Source organism: Silene latifolia, chromosome 1 (assembly GCF_048544455.1).
Source record: "Silene latifolia isolate original U9 population chromosome 1, ASM4854445v1, whole genome shotgun sequence".
In the NCBI taxonomy this organism is placed as follows: Eukaryota; Viridiplantae; Streptophyta; class Magnoliopsida; order Caryophyllales; family Caryophyllaceae; genus Silene; species Silene latifolia.
Genome location: NC_133526.1, coordinates 165,270,953 through 165,284,115, shown reverse-complemented (window position 1 = coordinate 165,284,115; position 13,163 = coordinate 165,270,953).

The window sequence follows — 13,163 nt, the reverse complement described above, 5'->3', positions numbered from 1 at the left end:
GAAAGTGATTGCCTATGCTTCTAGGCAGTTGAAGCCTTATGAGGAGAATTACCCTACTCATGATCTGGAGTTGGGTGCGGTGGTGTTTGCTCTCAAGATTTGGAGACATTACCTTTATGGAGCAATCTTTAAGGTATTTTCTGATCACAAGAGTCTCAAGTACATCTTCACGCAGAAGGAGTTGAACATGAGACAGAGGAGGTGGATGGAGTTAATTGGCGACTACGACATGGAAATCATCTACCATGAAGGGAAGGCCAATGTTGTTGCTGATGCTTTGAGTAGGAAGAGTGTACATTCCTTGTGTACAGCTCTATCTTTGATGAGATTGAGGGATGAGGTAGCGAGCTTTGGGATTCATATGATGCAGAGAGGAGATGCCATGGGTGATATGACGGTACATATGAAGTTTTATGATGATATTCGAGGTAAACAGGCTTTGGATCCTAAGATAGTTGAGTGGAGAGCTGGGGTAGAGAAAGGGGCAGTGTCCCGGTTTTCGATACATACAGATGGTAGTTTGAGGTTCGATGGTAGGTGGTGTGTTCCTAATGATGAGGAGTTGAAAAAGACAATCATGACAGAGGCGCATTGCACACCATATTCAGTTCATCCCGGTGGAGACAAGCTTTACAAAGATTTGAAGAAAACGTTTTGGTGGCCTGGGATGAAGAAAGAGACAATTTGAGTTTGTGTCCCGTTGTTTGACATGCCAGAGAGTTAAAGGGGAACAGAGAAGACCACAAGGTAAGATTCAGTCCTTAGAGGTGCCTGAGTGGAAGTGGGAATCCATTTCCATGGATTTTATTGTGGGTTTGCCAAAGAGTCAACAAGGTAACAACATGATTTGGGTGATAGTGGATCGCTTGACCAAGTCAGCTCACTTTGTTCCAATGAAAGATACATGGACTAAGGCACAATTGGCTATAGCCTATCGAAAGAACGTGCTTAAGTTACATGGAGTCCCTAAGGACATAGTGTCTGACAGAGATGCGAGGTTTATATCGAGGTTTTGGAAAGAGTTGCAAGAATCGTTGGGAACAACTTTGAAGATGAGTACTGACATTTCATCCTGCGACGGATGGGCGATCGAGCGAACAATCAAGACTTTGGAGGATATGTTGAGAGCTTGTGTGATGGATTTTGGTGGTAGCTGGGAGCAGAGGTTGGACTTGATAGAGTTTTCTTACAACAACAGTTACCACACTAGTATTGGTATGGCACCGTTTGAGGCTTTGTATGGGAGGAGATGTAGGAGTCCAATCTGTTGGGACGATAGTCCGAGGCAAAGTGGTTTTAGGACCAGAGATGGTGCATGAGATGGTTGAGCAGATTAAGATGATCAGGGAAAGGATGAGAGCGGCTCGGGATCGACAAAAGAGTTATGCGGATCTACATCGCGGGATATAGAGTTTCAGGTTGGGGATAAGGTTCTTCTGAAAGTGTCTCCTATGCGCGGGGTTATGAGATTTGGGAAGAAAGGCAAGTTAAGTCAGAAGTTTATAGGGCCTTATGAGATCTTAGAGCGGGTTGGAGAGGTTGCTTATCGTCCGGCTTTACTTTGCGTTAGAGAGAGTGCATAATGTGTTTCATGTATCGCAGTGCTGGAAGTATGTGAGTGACCCGTCACATGTGTTGGAGGCGAGAGAGTTTAGAGCTAGATGAGTCCTTGTCATATCTTGAGGTACCTAAGCAGATCCTAGACCGAAAGGTTAGAAAGACTAGGAGTGGGGAGACAGTTTTGCTTAAGATCCTATGGTCTAATCACGAGACCGAGGAAGCTACATGGGAAGCCGAGGATATCATGAAAGAACGCTACCCTTTCCTTTTTGATCAGGTATGTATGGTTACGGGGACGTAACCTTGTTTCTTTTAGGGGGGTAGGAGATGATCGCGAGAGTTTTTAGGAGTTTTATACACCTTTTATATGTTGTGTCGGGATGTTTGTCTTGGGTTTGTATCATGTTTTTGTTTGATGGTTGAGTCGGGAATGTTGAGGGAGTACCTTTGTTTTTGTTGTGGTTTGAACTTCGGGGACGAAGTTCTTTTTAAGGAGGGAAGACTGTAATACTCCGTATTTATGGTCTTGGGGGTACTCTATCGAGTAGCCCTTACTCTGTCGAGTAAGGGTATGTTGCGAGAATAAAATAGTTTCGACTGTTAGGCACTCGATCGAGTAGTGGGGCACTCGATCGAGTAGGGGGTACTCGATCGAGTACCTTGGGTACTCGATCGAGTGTCCGGTTTATCGGGGGTTTTTCTCGGGTTTTGTTAATTACGCGACTAAGGTATATAAACATATTCGTCTTTGTTTTAAAACACTTTTACCAAAACCTAAAACCTGTTTAAGAGAGAAAGCAGTCGGTCCTTCTTCCTAATCGCGTTCTTGACAATTCCCGGAGTTCAGACGGTCAGTTTGCATCGTAGTTCGCGTCGTTGGATTCTTTGTGTCGAGGGTAAGCTTTTAGTATAATTTATATTATGTTTTGATAAGATGGGTGAAACCCTAATTTAGCAATTGGGGGTTTTTATGAGCAGTAATTGAATGGTAGTCTTTATATGTTATATGTTAGGAGGAGAATTCATAGAAGAGGCGTTTTGAGACAGCTGTAGATACCGTCTGCGTGTTGTGCTTTCCAGGTAGGATTTCCTACTCAGTATTAGTCCCATAATGGGATATTGGTGATGTGCTGTAGTTAGTTAATTGAATATGATGATTGTATTTGTGATTGTGGTTGTGGTTGTTGATGGCTCTCGAGATGCGTTCTCGGCTGAGTGGGGTCACTTGCGGGAGTGATCTCACGCCCTAGTTTCGCCTTCTGTGGAACCCGCCACAGAAGGGATGTGCACATTAATGAGCAGGGTTATCGCTCGTACGATGAGCGGGGCTTAGGTGGGAACGGCTGCGGTCCCCCACTGGCAGGGCTGGTCCAGTGGACAGTCAGTGATTGAGACGGTTGGTTGGTTGGTGTGTGTGTGTGTGTGTGGCAGTTCAGCTGTCTATTTGTCTTGTTGTTGTTATGTATATTGATTGTGTGATTAGTACTGACCCCGGTGTTGTTTTGTAAACCTGCGGTGATCCATTCGGGGATGGTGAGCAGATATTGAGCAGGTATTGAGATGAGTACTGGGATAGCTGGAATGGCCACGACATGACGATAGAGTCTTCCGCTGTAGTTTAGTATTTATTTACATTTCAGTTGAGAACAGTTAGTTTGGAATAATGTATCGTACTTTTAGTTTGGTTTCAAGGATTGTATTCATTCATTAAAGTATTTATAATAAATGTTGTTTCTGTTTTGTCTATTTGATTATCATGCCTCGGGCAACCGAGATGGTGATGTCTTCATACCTGAGTGGTCCTGGTAAGGCACTCGGAGTATGGGGGTGTTACACTTACGATATGCATCACAAGGTTGTAATATGGTATTGACTACCCGAATGTGATGTCGACATTTGTCGTTTGAGTTATTATTAACTCACCTTATACTTTGTTACATCCAAACGGGTTGTAGAGACAATTGAACCCCATTAAAGTGAACACGGATTAGCATTGTATTCGCCCATAGTTACTTATATGAGGTGACGTCTCGAAGTAACTAGAGTGTGATGCGATTGATGACAAGTTCAAGTGCCATGGAGTCAAATGAGAATGACTAGTCGATCACATAGGCAGACTGTTAAGAACACTTTGTCGGGCCTTATGACCGCTTATAGAGTTTTGGCAAATTTATATAGCCTGGTCGTGGCGAGAGCTACTATAGTATTCTAATGAGTCGATTCTTTTGACTAAAGACTGTTCGCCTAAGATGGCACAGTTTCAGATTAACTTTGATTTGTGTTACTACGACCTTCGTAAATGGGGTCAAATGGGCATATTTTGGGTTATGATGGCTGTGGCTAGTCGAAGGGAATAAGTGCGATAGGAATTGTCCACCCCTAGTCAGGGTTATAACAATATCTCAGGGCCACTCGAGGAGTAATGAACTGGAAATGCGTGGCCACGCTCGGAATGTATCCATGGTGGATAAATCCGGTCAATCAGTTATTCTCCAGATCGAGGAAACCACTCTCGATATGATCACTTGCAAGTACGACCTGAAAGACACCTTGCATTGAGTGGGAGATAGTAATAGGACAAGAGAATTGGTGACGCACACTTGTCGAGGACAAGTGGGAGATTGTTGGAATATGTGTCCTCCGACAATAATGCGATCACAACTGTTGATCATGATGATCACATGTTTAAGTCTCATTTTAAAGGATACAATTGGGAAGTATTTTTTACTGTCAACTGGTCCACTCATATCGGTAATGATTGGATGACTAGAGTTAGACATTACTGTCGTGAGACGGTGGTGACCAGTTGATCCCCTTAGGTCATACCTAAAGAGTAACACTCTTAATTTATCATTTAATTGATCGTTTGACGATACGGGTCAATTAAATTACTTAAAATTGACGGACGATTTTGGAAGTAATATTTACGTGTCTCAATGTAATTTGTTTAAATAAGATACGATCTAAGTAATCGAATTGTTTTATTACTTAGATGAAATTATTGTTTAAGGAAACAATTGCATTTGAATGAATAAATTATTATAAATACAAGATGTTGTGATTTATAATTGGTAAAATATTTTGGTACAAGTAATTATGAATTACTAAGTCGATTTTGTATATGACGTATTTTTATTAATGCGTTGATTTTTAATATGTTAAAAATACATAACAATTTTTATGTGACATGTGACATGTGACAAATTGACAAATTGACAAAAATAAAATGGAGTCCATTTTATCTATAATGACCGAAATTAGGGGTGATATTAGGAATAGATTATGTTGATTATGTTAGTGGTAAACATAATTATTTCTTCCTAAACCTAGCCATGCAACCCTACTTATTCTTGTGAAGACAACCTTGTGCATGCATTGGCCACTTCCTCCCCCTTCCACCCGGTTTTTCAAGAGGAGAAAACCATGGGTTTTTCTCCTTATTTTTACCTATTATACACTACCTAAAATCTCTAGTGTATTATTCATTCAACATCTAAAAAATAAGAGTTTTTAGAGAGATAAAAATCCTTCCTTTTTCTCCCTTCTCTTAGCCGAAATACTAAGAGATCAAATAATATTTTTGGTCAATTTTATACAAAATTAATATTGTTCTAGTAATAATAATATTAATTTTATTAAGTTGTTACTTTGGGTATTAATCCTTGGGAGGGATTCTCTACTTGAATCCTTGTTCATCCACTTAAGGAAGCTCAAGAACAAGTGAGTAGGAGAACTCACTTGTGCCCATAAAATCCGAAATCTTCAATGTAAGATGATGATTTCTTCTATAATTTTATTATTGTTTGCATGCATAAGATCAACTTTTAATTTTATCACTAAATTAAATCAACACATATATGAATATGTCTAGTAATGAGATATAGATTTGTAACATGAATAACTTCCCTAGTCATTAGTAGAGGCCGCTATCGAGGCGGGCGGGATTAGGTGTTCGATCAAAAGAGCTTCCTAATACGTACCCTCACCCCTTACTCCAGATCTCTGTGAACATCCGTGTTCATTGGCATCCACGAGAGTCATTCTAGACATAGAATGCTAAGGGTAACTAGTTCTTGGTGTTCATGTCACTACTTTGTGTCTTGACATGGCACGAGGTATTCGAACGGTTTCCAATTTTCCACAATAAATTGGTGGCGACTCCACAAATGCAAACACTTGTTCTCTCTCCCAAGCGCCCCCGTGGGCCCGCGTCCACAATTAGCTGCTGCGATCCTTGGAAGAGGCGCAGTAGATGTTGCGTCATTTCCCCAGAGGTTTGCTCCTGCGGAAGAAAGATTTCCGCGTTTCCTTTATGGAATTGCGGTGGATCTCAACTTCCTTATTCCTTAAAATAAGATTTTCGGGATATATTTTGCCAAAAGATATAAAATTAATTTATAGAATAAAAATATCCGGAATATTCTAGGACATTCCGACTCGGCATTTTAAACGGTTTATTAGAAAATGAAGCGGTTTTTGACCCGGACTCCAAATGGACTCTAATTACTGTCAAAACGACCGTAATGGCGCGTAGATGACAACCAAGGGCTAGACACAAGTATTTGAGGTATCACTTGATGATAAACTTAATAACTGTCGTAAATCATTCTGCGTACCAAACAAGCGGCCCAATCATCACCGGGTGCTTGCGGGAGGTGCAGAAATGAGGTACCTACAGAGCCCCCACTTTGACTGAGGCTTGGACAAGGCAAAAGTCAAAGTAGAGCCATCAGGTCAATCGAAGATTACAACCTGACAACAATGGCTGTTAGGTTTATATACCTATTATAAGACTCCTGTAATGATGAACTAATTAACTTCTTAATTATATGTTCTTTAGATCTAGTGCATGCATAACAAAATAAGAGATTTATAAGAAAACAATGTTCCTTACTTTGTAAATTTTGGTTTATGGGCACAAGTAAGGTCTCCTACCTTCACTTGTTCTTGAGCTATGATGAGTAATAGGATGATCCTCCAAAGACTTCAAGTATAGAAGTCACTCCTCTTGATTGCACCCAAGATTATCCCTTATCTCTACTAAATAATATTTGCTAGATATTTGTTTAGTAGTTTACCTTAAAATTGATTACTAATACTCATATATTACACTAATAATATTAGTAATTTGATTGAACAATTTGAATCAAGATTTCTCAAGTTTTTGTGAAAGAGAAAGAACATTTGAGAGAGTTTGCATGTAGTATGAATGGTAGTGTGTAAGAGTAAATATAGAAGAACCAAAAAACTCCCCATAAATGGAGTATGGCCGGGTAGCATGGTGCCAAAAGAGGGCATCTTGCTTTTTCTTTTACTCTTACCAAAACATAGGTATGTAAGAATAGGTAGACTAGGTTCAATTTAATTATTTTATCACATAAAATAAATCACCCACTAATTCCTACCACCCTCCAATTTTTCGGTCATTTATATAAAATGGACCTCCACTTTATTTTGTCAATTTGTCATTTGTCACACAATATGTCACATGTAGTATGTTACATGTTATTAATTAATTTAATGCATATTTATTACATAAATATCATTATATAAATTAATTAAATTACATACAACAAATTGACTAGTGATACTTGATCACATAAATAAAATGGGTCATATAATTATAATTCACAACATCCTGTAATTATAATTGACCATTCATTCTTATCTCTATTGTTTCTCAAACAATAAACAATTTTAGTAATAAAGCATTTTTATTACTAAAATAAATCTTATTTAATCCCATTACAATAAGATAAATATATTCTCTCTCACAAATGAATTGTTCAATTTTAAGGAATTGATTAACTTCTATCATCATATAATTAATCAACTTTACAGATTAGGGCACCATCCTTTAGGTGTGACCTTAAGAGATCAACTGACCACCACCGTCCCACGACAGTAATGTCAAACTCTAGCAAACCAATCGTTACCGATTAATGTTGATCAGTTAACTATATAATTGAATCATCCCTTACGTATTCTTATTATGAGATTTAATTATGATATTAAATCATGTTATCGCACTATTGTTGAGGACACATTTTCCAACAATCTCCCACTTGTCGGAGACAAGTGTGCGTCACCAATTCTCTTGTCCTATTACAATCTCCCACTCAATGTAAGGTGTCTTGCAGGTCGTACTTACACTTGATCATATCTTGAGTGGTTTCCTCGATCTGGAGAGTAACTGTCTGACCGGAATTATCTACCATAGATACCTTCCGAGCGTGGCCACGCATTTCCAGTTAACTACTCCTCGAGTGGCCTTGAGATTTCAAACAACCCTGACAAGGGGTGGACAATTCCTATCGCCCTATTCCCTTCGTTCAGCCACAGTCCATCATAACCCAAAATATACCCAGTTTGACCTCATTTACGAAATCGTAGAGTATACATCAAAGCTAATCAGAAGTTGTGCCAACTTGGGCGAATAGTCTCTAGTCAAAAGAATTGACTCATAAGAATACTATATTAGCTCTTGCCACGACCAGGCTTTATGAATTACCAGAACTCTATAAGCGGTCACTGCCCGACAGAGTGTCCCATACAGTCTGCCTATGTGATCGACTAGTCATTCCATATGACTCTATGGCACTTGAACTTACCATCTATCGCATCACACTCTAGTCACTACGAGACGTCACCTCATATAAGTAACTAGGGGCGAATACCATGTCAATCCAGTTCACTTTAATGGGGTTCAATTTGTCTCTACAACCCATTCGGATACGACAAGGTAGCGGGTGAGTTTAATGAAACTCAAACGATAAATGCGATTATCACATATGAATAGTCAATACACTATTACTACTTCATATCTTGTAATCTTTAGTGTATTATTAACACTAGTTTAGATGCAATAAAAGCTTGGAAAATGAATATACCCTATATCCATATATTCCAACTTTTCAATTGCTTTTTCCTTCCATTCAATGTCATCTCCAATGACATGAATTTATCTAAGTATATGTCTAGAATTCTTACTAGACTTGGGCTCTTTAACTTGAAAGATGCTCCCACTGTTATCGCATAACTTGTGACAAAATCATTTGTAGAGGGATTCACCCTTAATCCCTACATTGACGATTTTATCACAATTTACTTAGATTCGTTTTGTAGAATTTGCAATGTGCGAAACTAAAACACTTTTCTAGTCTCTTACTCCTTAGTCAATAAGACATCCTAGGATTTCAATAAATCCCTTTTGGTTTGGAAACTAAAGTTTGTGCAACCCTTCAACACATAACTTAGTTTATCATCCAAACATATGAACGAATCCTTAATTCTTCTCAAGAAGCTCAAGGATGTTCTTTAAGGCTTTCACAAGCCATATCATGGGAATTATCTTATTATTGACTCATCATGCCCTAGGTATATATCACATCATGACATGTGTGTCTGTTGGCATACATGATCATTCTAATGGCGGAAACATTAGCAAACGATTTCATGTAGTCAACAACTTAATAGGTTCAGTGAACGACTATGACTCCATCATAGTAATTCCACTTTCATCATCATGAATAACCCATTCAACCTTGTTGATGTACAACAGATACGAAAGATCTTATCATCATAAGACTCTTAACCCCATGCCAATATTCTCTCACACAGATTCAGAAATCTTAGAATATATCGCACCCTTTCCTAGTCTCCCAATCACTCTTGACAGAAGAGAGCATTGGTACATTATTCTCAATAATTAATATGTTATCAACATATAAGACATAGAAAAATAATTCTAGCTCCCACTTAACTTCATGTATAGTCATGATTCTTCAATCATGTGAATGAAACCATTCACTATTATCACATGAATGAAAAGTATAATCCTTTAATGCTAGCTTAAGACCATCTTGTGATCACTTAAGATAGCTACACATAATATAATAGGATTCTTAGATCTTCATCTAAGGTTTTGTGTTTCAAACACTTCCTTCTCTAAATTCCCATTTTAGAAGAGTGAATTTCATTTGCCATACTTCATTAAAATGAAAATGCGGCAATTCCTAACATAATTAATTTTGATCAAGATCTTCATGTTAATCTATGCTTTTAAGCACTCTAAAGCTCTATTCACTTTAAGGAGACCATCGCCTTTATGTAAATCTACTCTTGAGTAACTATTTTCGGAGTGTAATGCTATGGCTCGTATGTAACAAAGTCGATTTAGGACAATACCATTACTTACGTAAAACAATATTTTAACAATAAGACATGTGTGCTAAACTCCCACTGAGCTATACTCCTACTCTATCTTTATAGATTATAGTTCCATTACTTTCACAAAGTAACACATTAACTATAAGACATGTTTGTGACGATCTCATCTACGCCCACTCTATCTCTTAGAAATAGCACTATCTTCTAAAGAGATAGCTTTGTGAGACACAAACATATATGGTGAAGTAATTGGAAGTTTTGTCTAGATTAACGTGTTAGCACATAAAAAACCAGCTCCATCATAGCAGCTTGATTCATGTCATATGCGTGTCTGATCCATGTGATTTGTTAAATAGACTCTCTATTTCAGGTATTCATGGTTGACCATCCGTTTAGAATTACTTGTCCGTTTTGGATTGCAAATTCCCAAAATTGAGTTTCAACAACTCAAACCGACTCATATTAGTTCGATCTTATGGGTAGTGACATTAGGTCATAATCCATCTTTAATAAATTAAATTTATTACTTAGATCTTTGCCACTACGAATGGATCGTAATGCTTTAGTTCTTTGTTCAATTGGTTCTCTACGTCATTTTTAGAAATTCCTCAAATTTCTTAAATGCTTCACTTTATATTTGAGTAAGTAAATATACCCATATCTACTTAAATCATCGTTAAAAGTGATGAAGTAGTCATAAATTCCCCTTGCGGTGATGCTCATTAGAACACATACATTGGCATGTATTAGTCCCAACAAATCATTTGCTCATATCCCTTTACCACTAAAGGAAGTAAAAATCATATTGCAAAGGAGACAAGATTCGCATATTCCATATGATTGAAAATCAAATGGTTCAATAAATCTAGTCGACACTAGCCTTTAATGCGTTTCTCATTTTTGTAACCTAATCGAAAAAGTCAAATGTACAAATCATTTGTATTACTTTGTTTGAGTCTTTTGGATCGTATTATGAAGATATCTTTGCTTGAGTTGGAAGTGTCTAAAACTTGTATATCATAAAGATAAGTGACATGGCTCACAACCATGTCTATTTACAACAAAATACAACAATTGTCTTTGATGGCAAAATATAAATCCTTTTATGTCTCACATAGAAATGGAAATAATGTTTTAGACTAAATGGGTACATAATAACAATTATGTAAATTACAGCTCAAAGCTATTAGCTAAAACAAGTACATAAGTCCCTCTTGAAGTGGCGGCTACCCTAGCTCCATTTCCTTGTCGGAGATTCATATCACTCTTGTTTAGCTTTTTCACATTTCCAAGTCCCACTTGGAGTAACAAGTCCAACTTTGATATCTCCCAAATACTTGGGGCAATTTCGCTTCCAATGGCCCATGACATTACAATAATGACATTCCTGATAGAATTGGGCACCCTTCTTGGTCTTGGTCTTGGTAGTCCCACTATCTATTTCCAATTCATAATCAGGTTTGGGTTTCTCGCTCATTTTTGCCTTCCCTTTATTAATACCAACACTCCTTTCATTTGCAAGGACACTCTTGCTAGAACTTCTACTCAATTTGATATTTCTCTTTGTTTCTTCAAACAAGGATGCCTTGGGTTTTGTAAGATTTTCTTCACAAGACTTTCTTTCCAAGGTTGTGGGCAATAATATTGGAGTGGGTGGAGTGGAGGTGGTAAAGACGCAAAAATTTCCATCCTGACCAATGCCAACGCGTAATTCTCTAATAGTATCATTGTCATACGCAGAGCATTTTTCATGAAATGATTGGAGCTATGTATCAACGGTGATTGGTATAGGAGTATTAGATGAATTCATTGCGAATAATTAACTACAAAAACGGAAATGAAGGAAATAATTAACATCTATCGTTTTAATAATACTCGTAAATTTCACTACAAGTATTGCATTTATATAGTGACCTCCACCCAACTATATAAATGATTCCGAGATCTAAATTCATATTAATACGGGTATGGTAAGCTGAGTCATGCCTTATTAATATAACTCGGTGGATTAACCCTTTAATCGATTCTACTTCTAGAACTCTCGGTCGATAAAAATTACTCTAATTTTCATCTTTAGCCCGGAACACATGCGACTACGGTCACGAATACTTCTGTTGAGCTCAATCCAAATTTCGATGTAATAACATTTTATTACCCACTTACCCAACGTAACAAGGTTTGTATTACGGTAAAGCCGGCTCAACTCCCTTATGAAATTGGGATTCATGGTTTCTACTTTTTGGCAAGGCTAATTCTCACTTATTATATGTGAGAGGTCTTGTCAATTTATTATCTATCACGTTTTAAGTGAACTAAAGCAGTGAACTACGATAATTATAATTGACACGGTCGATGACTCGATATGATATGCATGTTGTTGTTATGGCGATTTGGCAATGCATGTAACATATTAAGAGAAATGCAAAGCAATAATAAAACTCCTAGTATCGCCTTCCTAAAATAGAAAATCTAATAATCTATTACATATTTGGAAACCAACTCCTTTGGTCCCTTGAATCTTCAAGTGGCACGCTTCCCAAGAACACCGTCTTCGTCGGATCACCTTTCCGAATGGCACCGTCTTTGAAGATACTCCATAGTTACAAATAATAATAAAAATATAAAGCTATTCCTATTATACATTTGTAAAATGGAAAAACTAGTTAAAATAAAAGTGATACGAGATCACATTAAATTACAACCGAATCAACATTCCCTTTCATTACGGGTAATATCGATTAATACTAAGGCCATACTAAGATAAAATTACATAATTGAAAATCATATAAATAAAAGGCATTCAACAATTGAAATATGCAGCATTATAATATGTATCTATCATGCCAAATAATGTGCCAAATCGCCCTATTTAACTTATGTCGTACATATAACCCGGTTTTATGGAAATGCGTGATAATAACCTTTTAAAATCACTAATTAACACTTAAATCACATCTAAGCTCAAGTTAATTATCCTAACACTTTTTAGGACTCAAAAATTAGTCATCACTCAATTTTTGACGATTATTTAACTTGATTTAGTTTTATGCTCATTTTTGACCTTAAAATCATAATATTTATGAAATAAATCCAAATTAAATTATAAAATTTCAAAATTTGAATTTTAAATTTTAAATTTTTGAACATTCTGGAATAATTCCATGACACTCATAATATCAAAAATCATGGTTAAAATTTTCGAATTAACTTTGAGAAAATATAGTTGCATTTTTTATCGGTTTTATCTCATAAAATATTTAAAGTATCCAAAAATTAATCCAATAAATTTTACAACCTTAGATATGATTAGTGGGATATTTATGCAACCTAAAATAATTTTCTCATGCCATGAAATACGTTTTAGATATTTATGCCAAAATAGTCACTATTTATTCCATTTTTACACTAAAAATTCATAAATCATGCTAAATAAG